The following is a 17,247-nucleotide window of genomic DNA, read 5'->3' as shown; positions in this document are numbered from 1 at the left end:
ATCAAAATGGTCAAACGGAGACACTTTTTTGGTTTTTACTTTGTTACACTTGTTGAAAAATAAAATGTGAAAAATAAAATGTGAAAAATAAAAGATTATTGCAGAAAGTAAAAAACGAGGAGAACTTTAAAGAATACATTGTGAATATCTTGAATTAATTATCTCAATGGTTACATAACCTTTTATAGGCTCTAATTCTAGCTATACATGGAAAATATATTCTAATTATACTAATATCCTTTGTATTTGATTTTCCATAATCTTTAATTGCTTTCCTCGTTATTCTTGCCATAACTTCATCATTTGCCTTCTTGTTCTCCAATTAATTGATTTCATTATTTCAACACTCCCCCTCAAGTTAAGTATTGAGTTTTTCGACACTTAACTTGCACGATCTTTAGTTTGATAAATAGTTTATACTCGTATTTCAGAGTTCTTCAATTTTCATTGACAGTTTATGCTCGTATCCTAGAGCTTCTTCAATTCATCATTGATAGTTTATACTCGTATCAAAGAGTTATTTTTTTTTTCATTGAAAGTTTAAACTCGTTTCAAGGAGCTCTTCATTCATCATTGAAAGTTTAAACTCGTTTCAAGGAGTTCTTCAAATATCTGCTGACATTTTTAACTCATGTCAAGGAGCCAATTTAGACAGTTTTAACTCGTGCCAAGGAGCTTCAATTTTTGGTTGGCAGTTTTAACTCGTGTCAAGGAGTCATCTTAGATAGTTTTAGCTCGTATCCAGGAGCCACTTCATTTTTTTTTCTGACTGGCAGTTTTTACTCGTGTCGAGTAGCTCATTCGGACAGTTTTTACTCGTGTCGATGAGCTAATTCTGACCGTTTTGACTCTTGTCGAGGAGCTAATTCAGACAGTTTTGACTCTTGTCGAGGAGCTAATTCAGACAGTTTTTGCTCATATCTAGGAGCCATCAGACAGTTTTGACTCATGTCGAGGAGCTAATCTAGACAGTTTTTGCTCATATCTAGGAGTCATCTTTACTCTTCTTCATTGATCTGGTTCTTACGACACTCAGTCCGTTGAGCTTCTCCTAGGTTGTCCAAACCTTCCCAATTGCTCCAAATATTTTACTGATTAATTCCCCATCTTCCTTGGTTGCTGCATTCCCCATAGTAATAACAAACGCAGCCACACCAATAGCTGCTAGGGTGTTGAGCTTCTCCTTTCACGGTTGTTCTCTTCCCCATCCAACTGATTATCTACCATCGTTGGTCCTCTTTTCGATGACTATTTCCATAGTCTCAGCTTTCCGGTGACAGTCTTCCCCCTGTGACGGATTCTACTTGAAGCCGACACATGCATGCTGTGAACGGATATTTGGTCTCTCAAAAGAGATTTGAGTTTCCTATTTCCATAAATTTGGAGAGAGATTGTTCGGTCAGATACTTCCTCTCCCCCTCAACCGTACAAATCAGGGACTCCTCTATTTTCGGCTATGCGTCGCTACTCCATTAGTGACCACCTGACCGCACATGACCACACAGTTTGTGGACAACTATTCTTGGCGGCGACATCTCTAGCCAACTCAGCCTACTCGGCATTCTCAACGTCTTCGAGCCTGAGGTTTCACCCACAGACTCTTTCATCAAGGCGGGCATCTCTCTGGCCAGCTCTTGGTCATTAGACTCCTTTTGGTTTCTGCTTGATCATTGCCTCGCTCTTCTCGGGAACTAATACTCTACAGTGACGGGGTGCTTTCTCTTTTCTTTTCATCAATCTTCTTGGTGCCCTTACGCCAATTCCTCCGTCATTTGCTCCAAGGGTGTTTCTATTACGAGCTGTCCGGTTGGTCAAGTTCTCGCCCTCTCAGCCGGATGATTCCTCACTCTTTCTCGAGGATCAGCGTTGGATTTTCCTGTGGTTGTTCTTCCAGCATCCTCATTCTCTTCATTCTCTCCTCCTCGTAGCGCCATCTTCTTTGTTTGTAGGTTTCTTGGCTGGATATTTGGATGGTTTTAACTATATAACTGGACAGATTTTTGGGGCTGATTCATGGCTGTGTTTGAAAGGGCTTTGGCTTGGTTTGGCTGGTTTTCGGAAAGGAATGAGCAAAAAAAAGGGTTTAAAATGAGCAAAAGAAAAGGTTTTTTCGGAAAGGAATGATGAAGGCTTGTTTAGGGTTTTTTGGATTTTTTTATTTTTTATATAGAGACAGTGATCGATCCATATGATCGAACCTGCTCTGATACCATGTTGAAAAGTAAAATGCGGAAAATAAAAGATTATTGCAGAAAGTAAAAAACGAGGAGAACTTTAAAGACTACATTGTGAATGACTTGAATTAATTATCTCAATGGTTACACAACCTTTTATAGGCTCTAATTCTAGCTATACATGGAAAATATATTTTAATTATACTAATATCCTCTGTATTTGATTTTCCATAATCTTTAATTGTTTTCCTTCTTTATTCTTGCCATAACTTCATCATTTGCCTTCTTGTTCTCCAATTAATTGATTTCCTTATTCCAACAACACTTTTGTTAATTTCTCCAACTATGAATTGATACAGAAGTGGTAAAATGGCAAATTCTTGATCGAATTTCACTTATGCTATATTCAACTTTCAACTATGTGAAAGTCTACTTGCACAATATTTGGAAAAGTTGGGGTCGATTTGACATAAATGAGATCTTATGTCTAATGGTGTTCAAGCTGCCAGTTCAATCACAAAATGGAGTAATTTATTTGTCATTTTTATATAACTTATCTTTCATCCACACTTTCTCAACTTATTTACAGTTTTACCAGACCCATGATCTCTGAAGTTCTTTTGCAGTTCTTAGTGTGTTTTTTTTGTTGTGCATGCAGGGAAAAACCAATGCAATTGCTCGGTCAATACACCGCGCTTCTTAAATCCACTGGATCACTAGGTCCAGGAACTCAAGGGACACAGAGTATTTTTGTCGTTGAACACACTCGACTCTCCTTCAAAAATTAATCCCTCAACCCAAATTTACTATTAAATTAGTATAGGGAAGTGGGGTCGATCCCACGAAGATGGATTCGTGAAGTAGTGCTTAGAGACTCTGGAAACAAGCGGCTGCTGCCACGCAAAAGGGTTGAGGCTTAAACTACCACTAGACCTAGGCACGGAATTTAAATGCTAGACCTAGGACACCGAACACTTATCAAATCAGACATCATCACCGAAAGAAACAATTACTCACTAGACCGTGTAAATGACTAACTAAATATGACTAGGCAGAGAGAATTAAAAAGTGGGGACCATGACATTCAAATAAAGCAAGTACGGTAAAAGCTGCAACTAACAAACTCATGCAGTTTCCTAACCAGCTCAGAAACGTAAATGAAGAAAACAGAGCACACTCCTAGATTCGAACAGAATATAGAAATCGGGACGCCGGAAACTTGCTACGAATCGGAAGTACATCAGATCTACATAAACTAAATGAGATGAAACGAAAACTCGTAAGCTAGGCATAAAATTAAACCAACACGACTCAGATTCACGTCGAATGCTTAATCCACTCCGGATCCAAGCCATCCGAACTCAACACCCAGCACAATCAACTCCATAGCTCCGATTCTCACAGATCTGCTCAAATCAACTCCAAATACCAACAATCACAGACAACCCTACAACATCAGCAAGTAAAAAAAAACTATTCATCCACAAACAAACTCCATTCTCCCAGATCCAACCTCGAACCTGCAATAATCCAGAAAACAACCTCGAAAACAACCAACTCCAACAACCCAACTCAGAATTCAAGTAAACATAATCAACAAACATAAATCAACACAATCGGCATAAACGAAAATGAAACTTGCATAAAAAAAACAGCGAAATATCCAGAAAACGAAGAGGTCCGAGCTTCGAACAGCGAAGCTCGGTGAATGCAGCAGAAACGAAAACGGAAAATAAATTGTTTCTTCGCCCTCAAGAAGGACGGTGTTACAACCAGATTGAAGAGTATGTAAGCTAGAAGTGAACCCCAAGATCGCCCTGAACTTCCCACGAAAGAACCCAAGTGTGTGAAAAAGTGAACTAAGCTACAGGCTGTTGGCGAGGTCTCCAACCGAGAAGATCCCTCCAGCGTGCATGCTTCTCCCTTTTATAGACGCGAACATAACCTTCTAGAGTCTTCGTAGAAATCTCTATTCTACCCTTCAACTCCGAGGCTTCCTCCGTCGAGCAATTTTTCCGCATAATGTCCACTTTTTCGCCTTCTTCCTAGGTCCATGCAACTGTCTCCCTCCTTTGCTGGACCTGGCGAAAATCTTCACACACCTGGCTTAAAACGTGTGTTAGACCCAGAAATTCACGAATTAAAGCCCTAGACCTATGCATGAAATTAGCCTTATCAAACTGCTCACACTTAAACCATGCTTGTCCTCAAGTATGAAAGACAAGAAAATGAAATAAGGCGAATTTCAATGCACGGTTCCCAAGAACGACTCTACAAACAAGATCTAACAAAAACAAAAACCTAGACCTAGAAAACTTACAGACTCGGAAAAGAAAATTACACACAAAGAACACAAAACACACACATAAACATGCACTAGTTTCAACTTTTAGGCGACTGTCCCCACAAACTTAAGTTCTCTCTGATCGTCTATAGTCTCCAAATCCTCCTTCTTCCTTCGTCAACCCAAACGGTTCGTCAGTTTGTCAAGAAACATATGGATTTCCTAGCGGTTAGGTTCGCTCGATCACTCATTCCTCACCAGGGACGTTAGGATCGATTCACTCTTAAGTCAATGACACACCACTGATGCGTTGGGTTATGAGAGTTTCTCCTTTTTATCATCTCTCCTCTTTTCTGGGTTAGGCAAATATTTCCTCGGTCAGATAATTTTTACTTCCTGCCCTTAGATAATTAAGCTTCTTTTTCCTCTTTTTATTTTCCCCCTGGACTTCGTCCAGCTTATACCACCAGTTTTTTCCCTGGACTTCGTCCAGCTTATACCTCATTTTCTTTTTTTTTCCCTGGACTTCGTCCATCTTATACCTCTTTTTCTTTTTTTTTTCCCTGGACTTCGTCCAGCTTATACCTCATTTTCTCTTTTTTTTACCTTTATACTCTACTCCCTAAGCATCAAGTGGCTGCCCATTTTTTTACAAGTTAGCTCAAATTGTTTAGGCTTATAACTCTCTTTATAGTAAAGTTGCACAGCTAGGTCATCTAAGGTATCCTCTATCGTCCTCACTTCATCCAAACCGCTTTTAGTTTAATAAGGAAGAGGGCATCAAAGTTGACGTGTATCCTATCTTCAATCGCTCTTACTAAGGGAATGTTTCTGCCTTATTGTATCCACTAGCTCATGCAACACGTAACACACAGACAAAACTAAAAAAACTATAAGACTCACAGTCACAAACTGCACCTATTCCCTCCCCATCCCACTTCACTCAAGCTTGTCCCCAAGCTATCCTAGTGAAGGGGGGAAATAGGGAAGTACAAACATATAAAACAGAACACCGAACAAACAAACAACATGCCAAAACAACAACTTCTCACACTTAGACCGTACACCGGGCTAAGTGGGAGAAAGCACAACAACCAAAACCAAACATGCAAAACAGCTCAACCCCTTCTCACACTTAGACCAGAAATTGGGCTAAGTGAGGAAAGTAGCAACACATATGTACAGAACAAGCATGCTGGCACAGAACATTAAAACAAACAAAAAAAACAGAAACAGAAAGCAATAAAAGACGAAAAGTAAAAGTTACTTGGGTTGGGGAAATTAATTCGGGGTCTGGCCCCCTCGGGAGCCAGACTTGGGCGGCACGGCCTGTTGGGTCACTTTAGCTTTCTTTCTTGCCGGTGATTCCGGCTTCTCCTTCCTTTCGTCAGTTTGACCGAGTATGGTCTTCTTCAAGGTCATGGGTCTAGTAGAGGACGGGGTGATTAGAGGCTTGGTAACTTGTGGCTGCTTCCGGATAGATAGATCTCCCGGACTTGGCACCCTGTGTCCGCCACTAGGTCCAGGAAGTAATATTGGTGTGTCCGGGAACTTCTCGCGAAACCACTTCATCATTCTCATTATCAACGCGACACCCTCCGTCATCTTCTCAGTACATCGGGACGACATTACCACCAGATCAGAAACGTGCCCCTTGAGGGCCACCATTTCCTCCCTGACCGTCTGAACCTCCGTTCTCAATTCTTCCATTTCCGTTCGTACTCCGGCAACTTCCTTCCTTACGCTCTCAGCTTCACCACTGTCCTTCCCTCTACCCCGCAGGGCCACAATCCCTTCCATCACCTTTTGAATCTCGGATCTCATCCAACTGACTTCCTTTCTCATTGCGTCCACCTCCACAACCGGCTTCTTGGCATCACCTGCATCAGCAACGTCCTTCACACCCGCCACCTCTTGTTCCTGTTTGACCTGGGCCTCCGACTTACCAACTTCGTAAAAACAGACATCGCTCTTGTGCGTGATTAACAGTCCCTTGTTGAAGAAGTACTCCATATTGAAAACCTCGGGGGGTAGACACATCTTCACTTCCCGGCAAGCCTTGTGGATCTTCATAATCACATTGCGCTGCAGATAAGCTCCTAGAAGGTGGCATGTGTATAGATGCCGGGAGGGATTGATAGTTACTTGGTGGCAGGCTTGAGCTAACCAGTAGCCCAAGTGAACACGCACACCCGTGGCCATGCACCAGGTAAAGTATAAGTCGGCGGTTGTCAAGGCGGTGTTGGCTGTGCCCATCAGATTGTAGTTGATGAAGGTTTGGGCGAACCTCAGAACCCTGTCTTCAATATGGTGAGCCTTCGAACAACTAGTTTTAAATTGACCCACCCTCGGGTGAGTCAAGAACTCCCATGCGCTTTGCGCTTTGAAACCTAGCGTGAGCTTTGGTGGGCCAACCATTCTCTCATTCCATAATCCTTCGTCATCTTCTATACGCGTCAGCAGACCCATCCGTAGAGTCCACTCCCTGATGCTCATCACATGCTCTTCATTGAAGAGCCTGAAGTTAATGGAATCGGCATCCAAATCGGTGGTGGATTTAAAACGGAAAGTCGAGAAAAATTCTCATGCCACGTCTATCGGAACCTCAAAGGTGCTATGCTTTAGCAACCAGTCAAAACCGATTGCCTCTATATACCCCCGAAACTCGTCATTGCTTGAGACCCCTTAAGCTCGGCCGAATCGTACATCTTCCCAGATTTGGCATGTTTCCCCACGGTACTCTTCTCTGCATATATTGTTGTACGTTTTGGGTCCTCAAACTTTCCCATCGCGTTCAGCAGTTCCTTAGTGATCCAAATTTCTTTCGGCTCAAAATTGAGCTCCACTTCTTGTTCTTCCTCGGAGTCACTGGACTCATTAGGGCTTTCCGACTCGGCATCGGACGGTACTTTAGCAGGTGGAGAGGGAGAGTGGTCAGCTGACTTCCTTTTTGCTTTCTTGGTTGAGGAAGGAGCAATCTGCTTACCTTTCCTCTTCCTCTCGACCGCTTGTCGGCGCTCCTCCTCGTCGCTCTCCCCATCGCCAGGTCTGGGAGAATCTGCCTGCTCAGGTGCTGTGGCCTCTCGACCCAGCATGTCCTCCTCCGTCTGCTGGACGGTTTCATCTATCTCATCAAGCAGACTCCAACGAGCCTGCCTCCTTGCTTCCCTTGCTTCCCTTGCGTTTACCGGTAAACCGGTCTCATCGGGGACATCAGTCAGATCCACCATTAGAGTCATCCCGTCGTTGACGGGTTCCTGTGCCTCGCCAGATGCGAGGTCAACTTTCTTCTCAATCAATGGGGTTGCCCCCTCGATGTAAATAGGGGTTTCTACCCCAACCGGACATCTCTTAACAAATTGGGCTTCGGCGCCCTCAACCACTTCTGGGGTTTCCCCCTCGATGAACTCCTCCGAAATAGGGGTTTCCCCCTCTGTAAACTCTTTCAAAACAAGGGTTTCCCCCTGTGTACGGCTATCAGTAACAGTAGAAAGATCCACCCCCATAGATTCAGGCAGGGTGTTTCTCTCAACAAAATCTACGGCGGCAAACACAGGATTTACCTCCTCAGTGACAGAGCCTAACCTAGGCTCACTTACGGCCAACAACTCCAACCCCGCGGTCAGATCTGCTTCTTCTTCGCGAGTGTCTGTGGCGGTTGGTTCTTGAACAGTGACGGCTTCTTCTGGTACAGCGGTGGTGGGTTCTGCGGCAGCCACCGGTTTGGGTGTTGAGACCCCTGAAGTTTCTGGTTGTGATACGGCAGATGTAGAAACGGCTGGTGCAGATTTCCCCATTACTGCCGCGAACATGGCAAACGCCTCCATCGCCTTTTCTGGCCCCCCAAATTTTTGTAGTATATCCGCCATATACGCCGCCGCACTTGAATCGGCGGATCCTGAAGTGTTTCCGGTACTCCGCTTGTTATCCATGAAGAATTCTGTAGAAATCTTTGACAAAAACTTGGACAGAAATTTCTTTGATTAGGGTTAGAGAAAGAAAACCTAGAGAGAAATTTTGGGGAATTTTGTATGTAGAGAGAGAGTGAGTAAGGAAAAATGAAAAGAGAACACGGTTATCAACCGATAGGTATAGGAGAGGATGGTTTGCAGGCGGTTGCAGATATGACGCAAGCGACCGTACGCCTTCCCATAAAGGTGTCCTTTGAAATTCGAACCGGTGCCAACTCTCTCTCAAAAATTTTGCTTCTCAACTCCTTGCCCTAGCAAATTCCTTCTGCAAAACCGTACTTAGGAAAAAACATTAAAAAAACTGAAACGCCAGACTCCTCGGTTCTAGGGTATGACAGTATCAAAAACATTCCTAAAGAGTCTGGCATTTCGAAAATATTTTTGGAAGATTATGTTTTCTGTTTTGTTTGGGTTTTTCTTGATTTACGAAAAGCGATTAAATATTTACAAATTTCTTTCAAGTGTTCTCAAGATTCCCCGGGTCAGGGTATAAAAACTTTTCACTCACTCGACCCAGGAAATCTTTAAGAACACTTCCTTCCTAGACCCGTTTGCGGATATCAAGAAATGCGTGTAGCGGCACTTCGTCCACTACACACATCTCCGAGGCATCCCTAAACACCTTCAGACGATGACCATTGACAAGGAAGGGAGTAGAGTTTGAAGAACTTCCTTGGATCTCTACTGCTCCATTTGCACGCAGACTCACAACAGTGTATGGCCCAATCCATTTGGACTTTAACTTTCCGGGCATTAACTTGAGCCGGGACTGGAACAGGAGAACCTTCTGCCCAGCTTGCAATTCCTTGGTCCGGAGATTTTTATCATGCCACAACTTGGTCTTTTCCTTGTACCACATTGCTGACTCGTAAGACTCAAGTCGTAATTCTTCCAACTCCTGGAGCTGCAGTTTCTTCTCTCCCTCACAAGCTTGAAGATTCATATTAATCTCCTTGACCGCCCAGTATGCCCTGTGCTCAATTTCCACCGGCAAGTGACACATCTTGCCGAATACTAACCTGTAAGGAGACATTCCAATGGGCGTTTTATATGCTGTTCTATATGCCCATAATGCATCATCAATTCTCTTGCTCCAGTCTTTCCACGACGGATTCACCGTCTTTTCCAGGATCGCCTTGATTTCTCTGTTTGATATTTCTGCTTGGCTGTTGGACTGAGGATGATATGGTGTGGAAAGGCGATGGTGAACTCCGTACTTTCTCATTAGAGCTTCAATAGTCCGGTTGCGGAAATGCGTCCCATTGTCAGATATTATAGCTCTGGGCACTCCGTACCTGTTGAAAATATTAGCTCTAAGGAACTTCGCTACCTCTTTAGCTTCACACGATGTGGTTGCTTTTGCCTCTATCCACTTCGAAACATAATCCACTGCCACAAGTATGTAGGTGTTCCCGTATGAAGACGGAAATGGACCCATGAAGTCCATCCCCCAGACATCGAAGATCTCACATACAATTATCGAAACTTGTGGCATTTCGTCTTTCCTGGAGATTCCCCCGGTCTGTTGACACCTCACACAGTTCTGACAGAATTCAAAAGCATCCTTATTCAACGTAGGCCAGTAAAACCCACTGTCCAACACCTTCCTTGCGGTCTTCCTAGGTCCAAAGTGACCTCCACACGCTAGGGCATGGCAATGATTCAGCACGTCCCTTTGTTCCCACTCCGGGATACATCTCCGGATTACTTGATCGGCTCCCATTCGCCACAAATACGGGTCATCCCAGAAATAGTACTTAGCCTCGCTCTTCAATTTCATCTTCTGGGCCCGGGAGATTACTTGGGAACTGGGCACCTCTCCAGTGACTAAGTAATTTGCCAGGTCCGCGAACCATGGCTCAGTATTTGTCTGACATTTCCCTTTCTCGGTATCCCCTAGACCTATTAATGCCATGAGCTTTTCCCAATTGATGGGTCTAGGAAATTCTTCCAGATAATACAAATGTTCCTCGGGGAATGCATCTGGAATTGCTTCCTCGGTCTCCCCTTGAAAAATACGACTTAGGTGGTCAGCCACCTTATTCTCAGTTCCTTTCTTGTCCTTAACTTCCCAATCAAATTCTTGTAAAAGTAATATCCAACGGATTAATCTTGGTTTAGACTCCTTCTTCGCCAGCAAGTACTTAATAGCTGTGTGGTCTGTGAAAACGATCACCTTCGACCCCAGCAAGTACGGGCGAAATTTTTCAAATGAGTATACTACCGCCAGCATTTCTTTTTCGGTGGTGTCATAATTCTTCTGAGCTTGATTCAGTGTTTTGGATGCATAAAAGATCACATAGCTTTTTCCATTAATTCTTTGACCTAGCACCGCTCCCACGGCATAGTCGCTTGCGTCACACATAATTTCAAAGGGTAGATTCCAGTCAAGCGCGCTAACAATGGGGGCATATACTAGTCTATCTTTCAACAACTGAAAAGCCTTTTTGCACTCCTCATCGAACACAAACTCCACGTCGTTATGCAATAAGTGAGTGAGTGGTTGAGCAATCTTTGCGAAATCCTTTATAAACCTCCTATAAAATCCTGCATGCCCTAGGAATCCTCTCACCTCTTTCTGATTCGTCGGGTAAGGCAGTTTTGAGATGACATTGATTTTTTGCTTGATCTACTTGTATGCCTCTTTCCGATACCACATGCCCTAGGACAATTCCTTCAGGGACCATAAAGTGGCATTTCTCGAAATTCAAAACCAAATGCTTTTCCTGGCACCTCCTCAGCACTATATCCAAACTCGTCAAACACGAGTCAAATGAATTCCCGTACACCGTGAAGTCGTCCATGAAAATCTCAATGCAATCCTCTAGGAGATCCGAGAAAATACTCATCATACACCGCTGAAAAGTCCCTGGTGCATTGCAGAGACCAAACGACATCCTCCTATAAGCATACGTTCCAAAGGGACACGTGAAAGTTGTCTTCTCTTGATCCTCGGGATCCACATATATTTGAAAATACCCACTATATCCGTCCAGGAAACAGAAATATTGCTTACCCGCCAGTCTCTCCAACATCTGGTCAATGAAAGGTAACGGGAAGTGATCCTTCTTAGTAGCCTCGTTCAGCTTCCAGTAGTCGATACACATCCTCCACCCAGTAACAAGTCGAGTGGGGACTAACTCATTCTTATCGTTCTTAACTACCTGTATTCCTGACTTCTTTGGTACCATATGTACGGGACTAACCCATTCACTGTCTGGTATGGAATATATGATTCCTAGGGATAGCAGCTTCAATACTTCCCTTAGCACTTCTTCCCTCATGTTCGGATTCAACTTGCGTTGCGGATCCCTACAGGCCTTTATTCCTTCTTCTAAACGAATGTGATGCATGCACATATCTGGACTGATTCCAACCAAGTCAGAGAGCGTCCACCCAATGGCTTTCTTGTTTCTCCTGATTACATTCAGCAGTTCCTCTTCTTGTCCCTCGGTCAAGCTGCTGTTAATAATCACCGGGAAGTTTTCGTCCTCCTCCAGATAAGCATACTTGAGTCCAGGTGGAAGTGTTTTCAATTCTTTCTTGGGAACATCTTTTTCCTGGGGCAAGGGATTTTTTTCTGTTGTCATTCCCTTCTTAGACTCAGTAGAACTGTTCATGCTCGCCACATAAGGTGTCTTCCTTGACCTAGCTAGGTCCGGATTTGCACAGAATTCCAGGATTGCTTCCGCTAGTTCCTCATCTGATAACTCATTTGTGTTCATTGCTTGACACCAACTGGCTACTTCTATATCAATGGCATGACTCATCTCAGAATTCTCGATCTGTTCCTGCATTAACTCTGTCTCAAGATATTCCTGGACCAAGGGGTTAATAACATCTATAGCATGCAAATTTTCAACGTCAAGAGTAATATTGCTGAATTTGACTATCTCCTAGACCAGGAGATTTCTCCTTCCCTTGTGAAGTCAGTGGATTCGCCTTCTCAATTGCGTTCAAAAGAGCCTTCTCGAGCCTATCAATCCTTGCCTCCACTTTATCATCTTCTTGCTCTTTTATGGCATGCACCGACCCTCTTCTCACAGCATTCCTAGGGTTATCGTACGCCTTCTTGGCGTCGATCAACTTCCCCAGGATTTCCCTTGCTTCACTTCCCCTCTTTCTTGTGAAATTCCCCCCACTCGAGGAATTCATTAAGTCATTTGACTCAGGAGTCGCTCATTCGTAAAACAGAGAGTAGGTCTCAGCCTCTATCATTCGGTGGTTCGGGCATGCATCCAATAACCCCTTAAATCTCGACCAATACTGACTCAAGGATTCGTCGTAATCCTGCTTACACTCTAATATTTCTTTCTTCAGTGCATTCGTTTTGTTGGATGGGAAGAAATAATCTAGGAACTCCAATTTGAAACTGACTCAAGGATTCGTCGTAATCCTGCTTACACTCTAATATTTCTTTCTTCAGTGCATTCGTTTTGTTGGATGGGAAGAAATAATCTAGGAACTCCAATTTGAAATCCCTCCATGTGCGGATAGAATCCGGGGGCAACCTTAATAACCACGTGTTATCTTCCCCCTTCAAGGTAAACGGAATCGCACGTAGGCGATAATCCTCCTCTGTTGCATCATTCGGCCTCTTCTGAATACCACACAACTTACTGAATTCATTTAAGAATTCATACGGACACTCATTTCTACGCCCAGAGAACGTCGGCAAGATGCCGAGCACGTTTGTCTTGATCTCAATAGTTCTCTGGCGTGGATTCATCACTATGGCCTGTGCTGGCTCTCCATCTAAATGGGCAGTGAGAGAGCCGATCTCTGGATCTGGATCAACTACCTGCGCCATGATTATCTTCTCTGTTTCCCCTGTTTCTGACTCTGTTTCTGATTCGGGTGGAGATTCTGGATCTTCGCGTCCTGACGACGTCCAAGAGTCGTCGCTAGTGAATTCACTCGGAAACGGATCTCCTGTGGTGAACCCTGATCTGGTGGTCACAGTAGAGGCTGTATCCTTAACCCGCCAATTAAACTGGCCGTGCTTCCTTCCAGACGAGTTGCTCCAGTAGGTAGATCCTGAGCCTCTGCTCATAAACTACAAACAAAAGAGAAAGGAAACAAATCAAAACTATTTACACCACAGACTCTGAACACTGACACTAAGCACGCCATTCATCCCCGGCAACGGCACCATTTGAAGTTCTTTTGCAGTTCTTAGTGTGCTTTTTTTGTTGTGCATGCAGGGAAAAACCAATGCAATTGCTCGGTCAATACACCGCGCTTCTTAAATCCACTGGATCACTAGGTCCAGGAACTCAAGGGACACAGAGTATTTTTGTCGTTGAACACACTCGACTCTCCTTCAAAAATTAATCCCTCAACCCAAATTTACTATTAAATTAGTATAGGGAAGTGGGGTCGATCCCACGAAGATGGATTCGTGAAGTAGTGCTTAGAGACTCTGGAAACAAGCGGCTGCTGCCACGCAAAAGGGTTGAGGCTTAAACTACCACTAGACCTAGGCACGGAATTTAAATGCTAGACCTAGGACACCGAACACTTATCAAATCAGACATCATCACCGAAAGAAACAATTACTCACTAGACCGTGTAAATGACTAACTAAATATGACTAGGCAGAGAGAATTAAAAAGTGGGGACCATGTCATTCAAATAAAGCAAGTACGGTAAAAGCTGCAACTAACAAACTCATGCAGTTTCCTAACCAGCTCGGAAACGTAAATGAAGAAAACAGAGCACACTCCTAGATTCGAACAGAATATAGAAATCGGGACGCCGGAAACTTGCTACGAATCGGAAGTACATCAGATCTACATAAACTAAACGAGATGAAACGAAAACTCGTAAGCTAGGCATAAAATTAAACCAACACGACTCAGATTCACGTCGAATGCTTAATCCACTCCGTATCCAAGCCATCCGAACTCAACACCCAGCACAATCAACTCCATAGCTCCGATTCTCACAGATCTGCTCAAATCAACTCCAAATACCAACAATCACAAAAAACCATACAACATCAGCAAGTAAAAAAAACGATTCATCCACAAACAAACTCCATTCTCCCAGATCCAACCTCGAACCTACAATAATCCAGAAAACAACCTCGAAAACAACCAACTCCAACAACCCAACTCAGAATTCAAGTAAACATAATCAACAAACATAGATTAACACAATCGGCATAAACGAAAACGAAACTTGCATAAAAAAACAGCGAAATATCCAGAAAACAAAGAGGTCCGAGCTTCGAACAGCGAAGCTCGGTGAATGCAGCAGAAACGAAAACGGAAAATAAATTGTTTCTTCGCCCTCAAGAAGGACGGTGTTACAACCAGATTGAAGAGTATGTAAGCTAGAAGTGAACCCCAAGATCGCCCTGAACTTCCAAAGAACCCAAGTGTGAGAAAAAGTGAACTAAGCTACAGGCTGTTGGCGAGGTCTCCAACCGAGAAGATCCCTCCAGCGTGCATGCTTCTCCCTTTTATAGACGCGGACATAACCTTCTAGAGTCTTCGTAGAAATCTCTATTCTACCCTTCAACTCCGAGGCTTCCTCCGTCGAGCAATTTTTCCGCATAATGTCCACTTTTTCGCCTTCTTCCTAGGTCCATGCAACTGTCTCCCTCCTTTGCTGGATCTGGCGAAAATCTTCATACACCTGGCTTAAAACGTGTGTTAGACCCAGAAATTCACGAATTAAAGCCCTAGACCTATGCATGAAATTAGCCTTATCAATCTCTCCAACTCACAAATACATTGGGGCAAAAGGTTGACAAATTTTTTATACAATTTTTTATTATTAAAGAAAAGTTCTTTATTCAATTTTAAAAAAAATTAATATAAAAAATTGAAGAAGCAATTTTACTTGCATGTCACAAAATTAAGTGATAATATTTAAGGTCAAATTATATTTAGAAAATTTGTCAAAAATATATTGTAAAGATATTTATAAAAAATTATGAGTATATGATAAATTTATTAAAAATATATACACTTTAAGGTATTGAGGGTATTTTCATCCAAAAAAACTTGGAAATAGTAAAAAGTACCTCAAATGATACTAACTCAAAGTTCACGGACCTAAAATGATATTTTCAAAGTTCACGGACCTAAAATGATACTTAGGCAAAGTTCGTGGACCAAAAATGATGTTCCTTCCTCTTATATTGGCATGTTTTATATTGTCTGTAACTATAAGATTGTGCATACAATATTTAGGCCATCTGCAACGCTATCTCTTATCAGTCTTTTAACCGTCTCATCTCTTCACTATTCATAGGTCTCACTGTACTTTTCATCTCATCTCTTAACTAAGAGACAGCGTCTGCAACCCTCCATTTCTTAACCGTCTCTTAACCATCTCATCCCTTAACTATTCATTCAATTTTATTTTTTATTTTTATTTCCAACAAATTCAATTAATAAAAACACACTTCATTAAATAAAATAAAATAAAATTACAACTTAAAATTCAAAAAAAATTAAAAACACATAATTAAAATCTTTAAAAAATATTAAAATACATAATTTAATTTCTTCCGCGCACTCTACTGGTTGCCAAAGTTTGCCCAAAGGAGCTCCATTAGATCATCTTGGAGTTGGGCGTGGGCGGTAGAATCACGTGTCCTTGCCCGAATAGACAACCGATCTTGCATAGACAGATGCACTCCACTGCGAGGCGGACTACTTGTGGTAGAGCTTCCCGGGGTTTCAGGGTCGAACCAATTTCCCGCATCAGGTCCTTCGTCGGCGACAATCATGTTGTGCAAGATTATGCACGTATACATGATGTCGACCATATTCTCCATAAACCACATACGAATCGGGGCTTTGATAATGTTGAAACGAGCTTGGAGAACACCGAACGCTCTCTCCACATCCTTGCGAGCAGCCTCTTGCTTCTGCGCAAAAAGAGCCTGTTTTTTGTTCACCGGCCGGTTGAACGTCTTCACGAAGGTTGTCCACTTCGGGTAGATGTCGTCGGCAAGATAGTACCCCATTTTATACTGTCGGTTGTTAGCGATAAAGTTGATGGCCTGCGCTTTACCATTCAAAATTTCGGTGAAGAGGTCGGATTGGTTGAGCACGTTGACGTCGTTGTTCGATCCGGGGACAGTGAAATACGCATGCCAAATCAATAGCCGGTAGTCGGCAACGACCTCAAGTATAACGGTGGGGTGGGTGTCTTTGTGGCCGCTCGTGTATGACCCCCTCCACGTCACAAGGCAATTCTTCCATTGCCAATTCATGCAATCGAAGCTGTCAAGCATCCCGGGGAATCCGTGCACTTCTTCGTGAAGTCGGAGCAGAAACTGACAATCTGTCGTGCTTGGCCTCCGGAGAAATTCGTCGGTGAAGGTTGCCCGGATGCATTTGCAGAAGTTTATCAGACACATTCTCCCAGTGCTTTCCCCAATGTGCAGGTATTCGTCGAACATCATCGGCCATTTGTCCAGTAGCAAGCTGACGGATTGCTGCAGTACATTTCTGCAGCGTCGTGTGACTGGGACGGTCAACGGCGTCGAACCCTTCTTGGAAGAACTCTTCCCGGGCTGCCAACGTATTTGCGATGTGCATAAATAGTCGTTTCCGCATGCGAAAACGGCAACGGAAGTAGGTCTCTCTCCATACCGGGTGTCACAAAAGTAGTCGCGTACCAACCTTGCGGCGGCTTCCTCCCGGTTACGATGGATGTAAGTCCGGGATCGCCTTGGAGGCGCCGCGGCTTCCTCCTCCTCCCAACGTCGATCTTCTGCTAGCGATTCTTCCATTATGCGACGCATTTTCTCAAATGGATCCATAAATTATTTAAATTTGGGAGAAGAATAATGTTT

Source organism: Salvia splendens, chromosome 2, assembly GCF_004379255.2.
Source record: "Salvia splendens isolate huo1 chromosome 2, SspV2, whole genome shotgun sequence".
NCBI classification, from domain to species: Eukaryota; Viridiplantae; Streptophyta; class Magnoliopsida; order Lamiales; family Lamiaceae; genus Salvia; species Salvia splendens.
The sequence above is the reverse complement of the archived record's forward strand: the minus strand, read 5'-3'. Positions refer to the sequence as shown.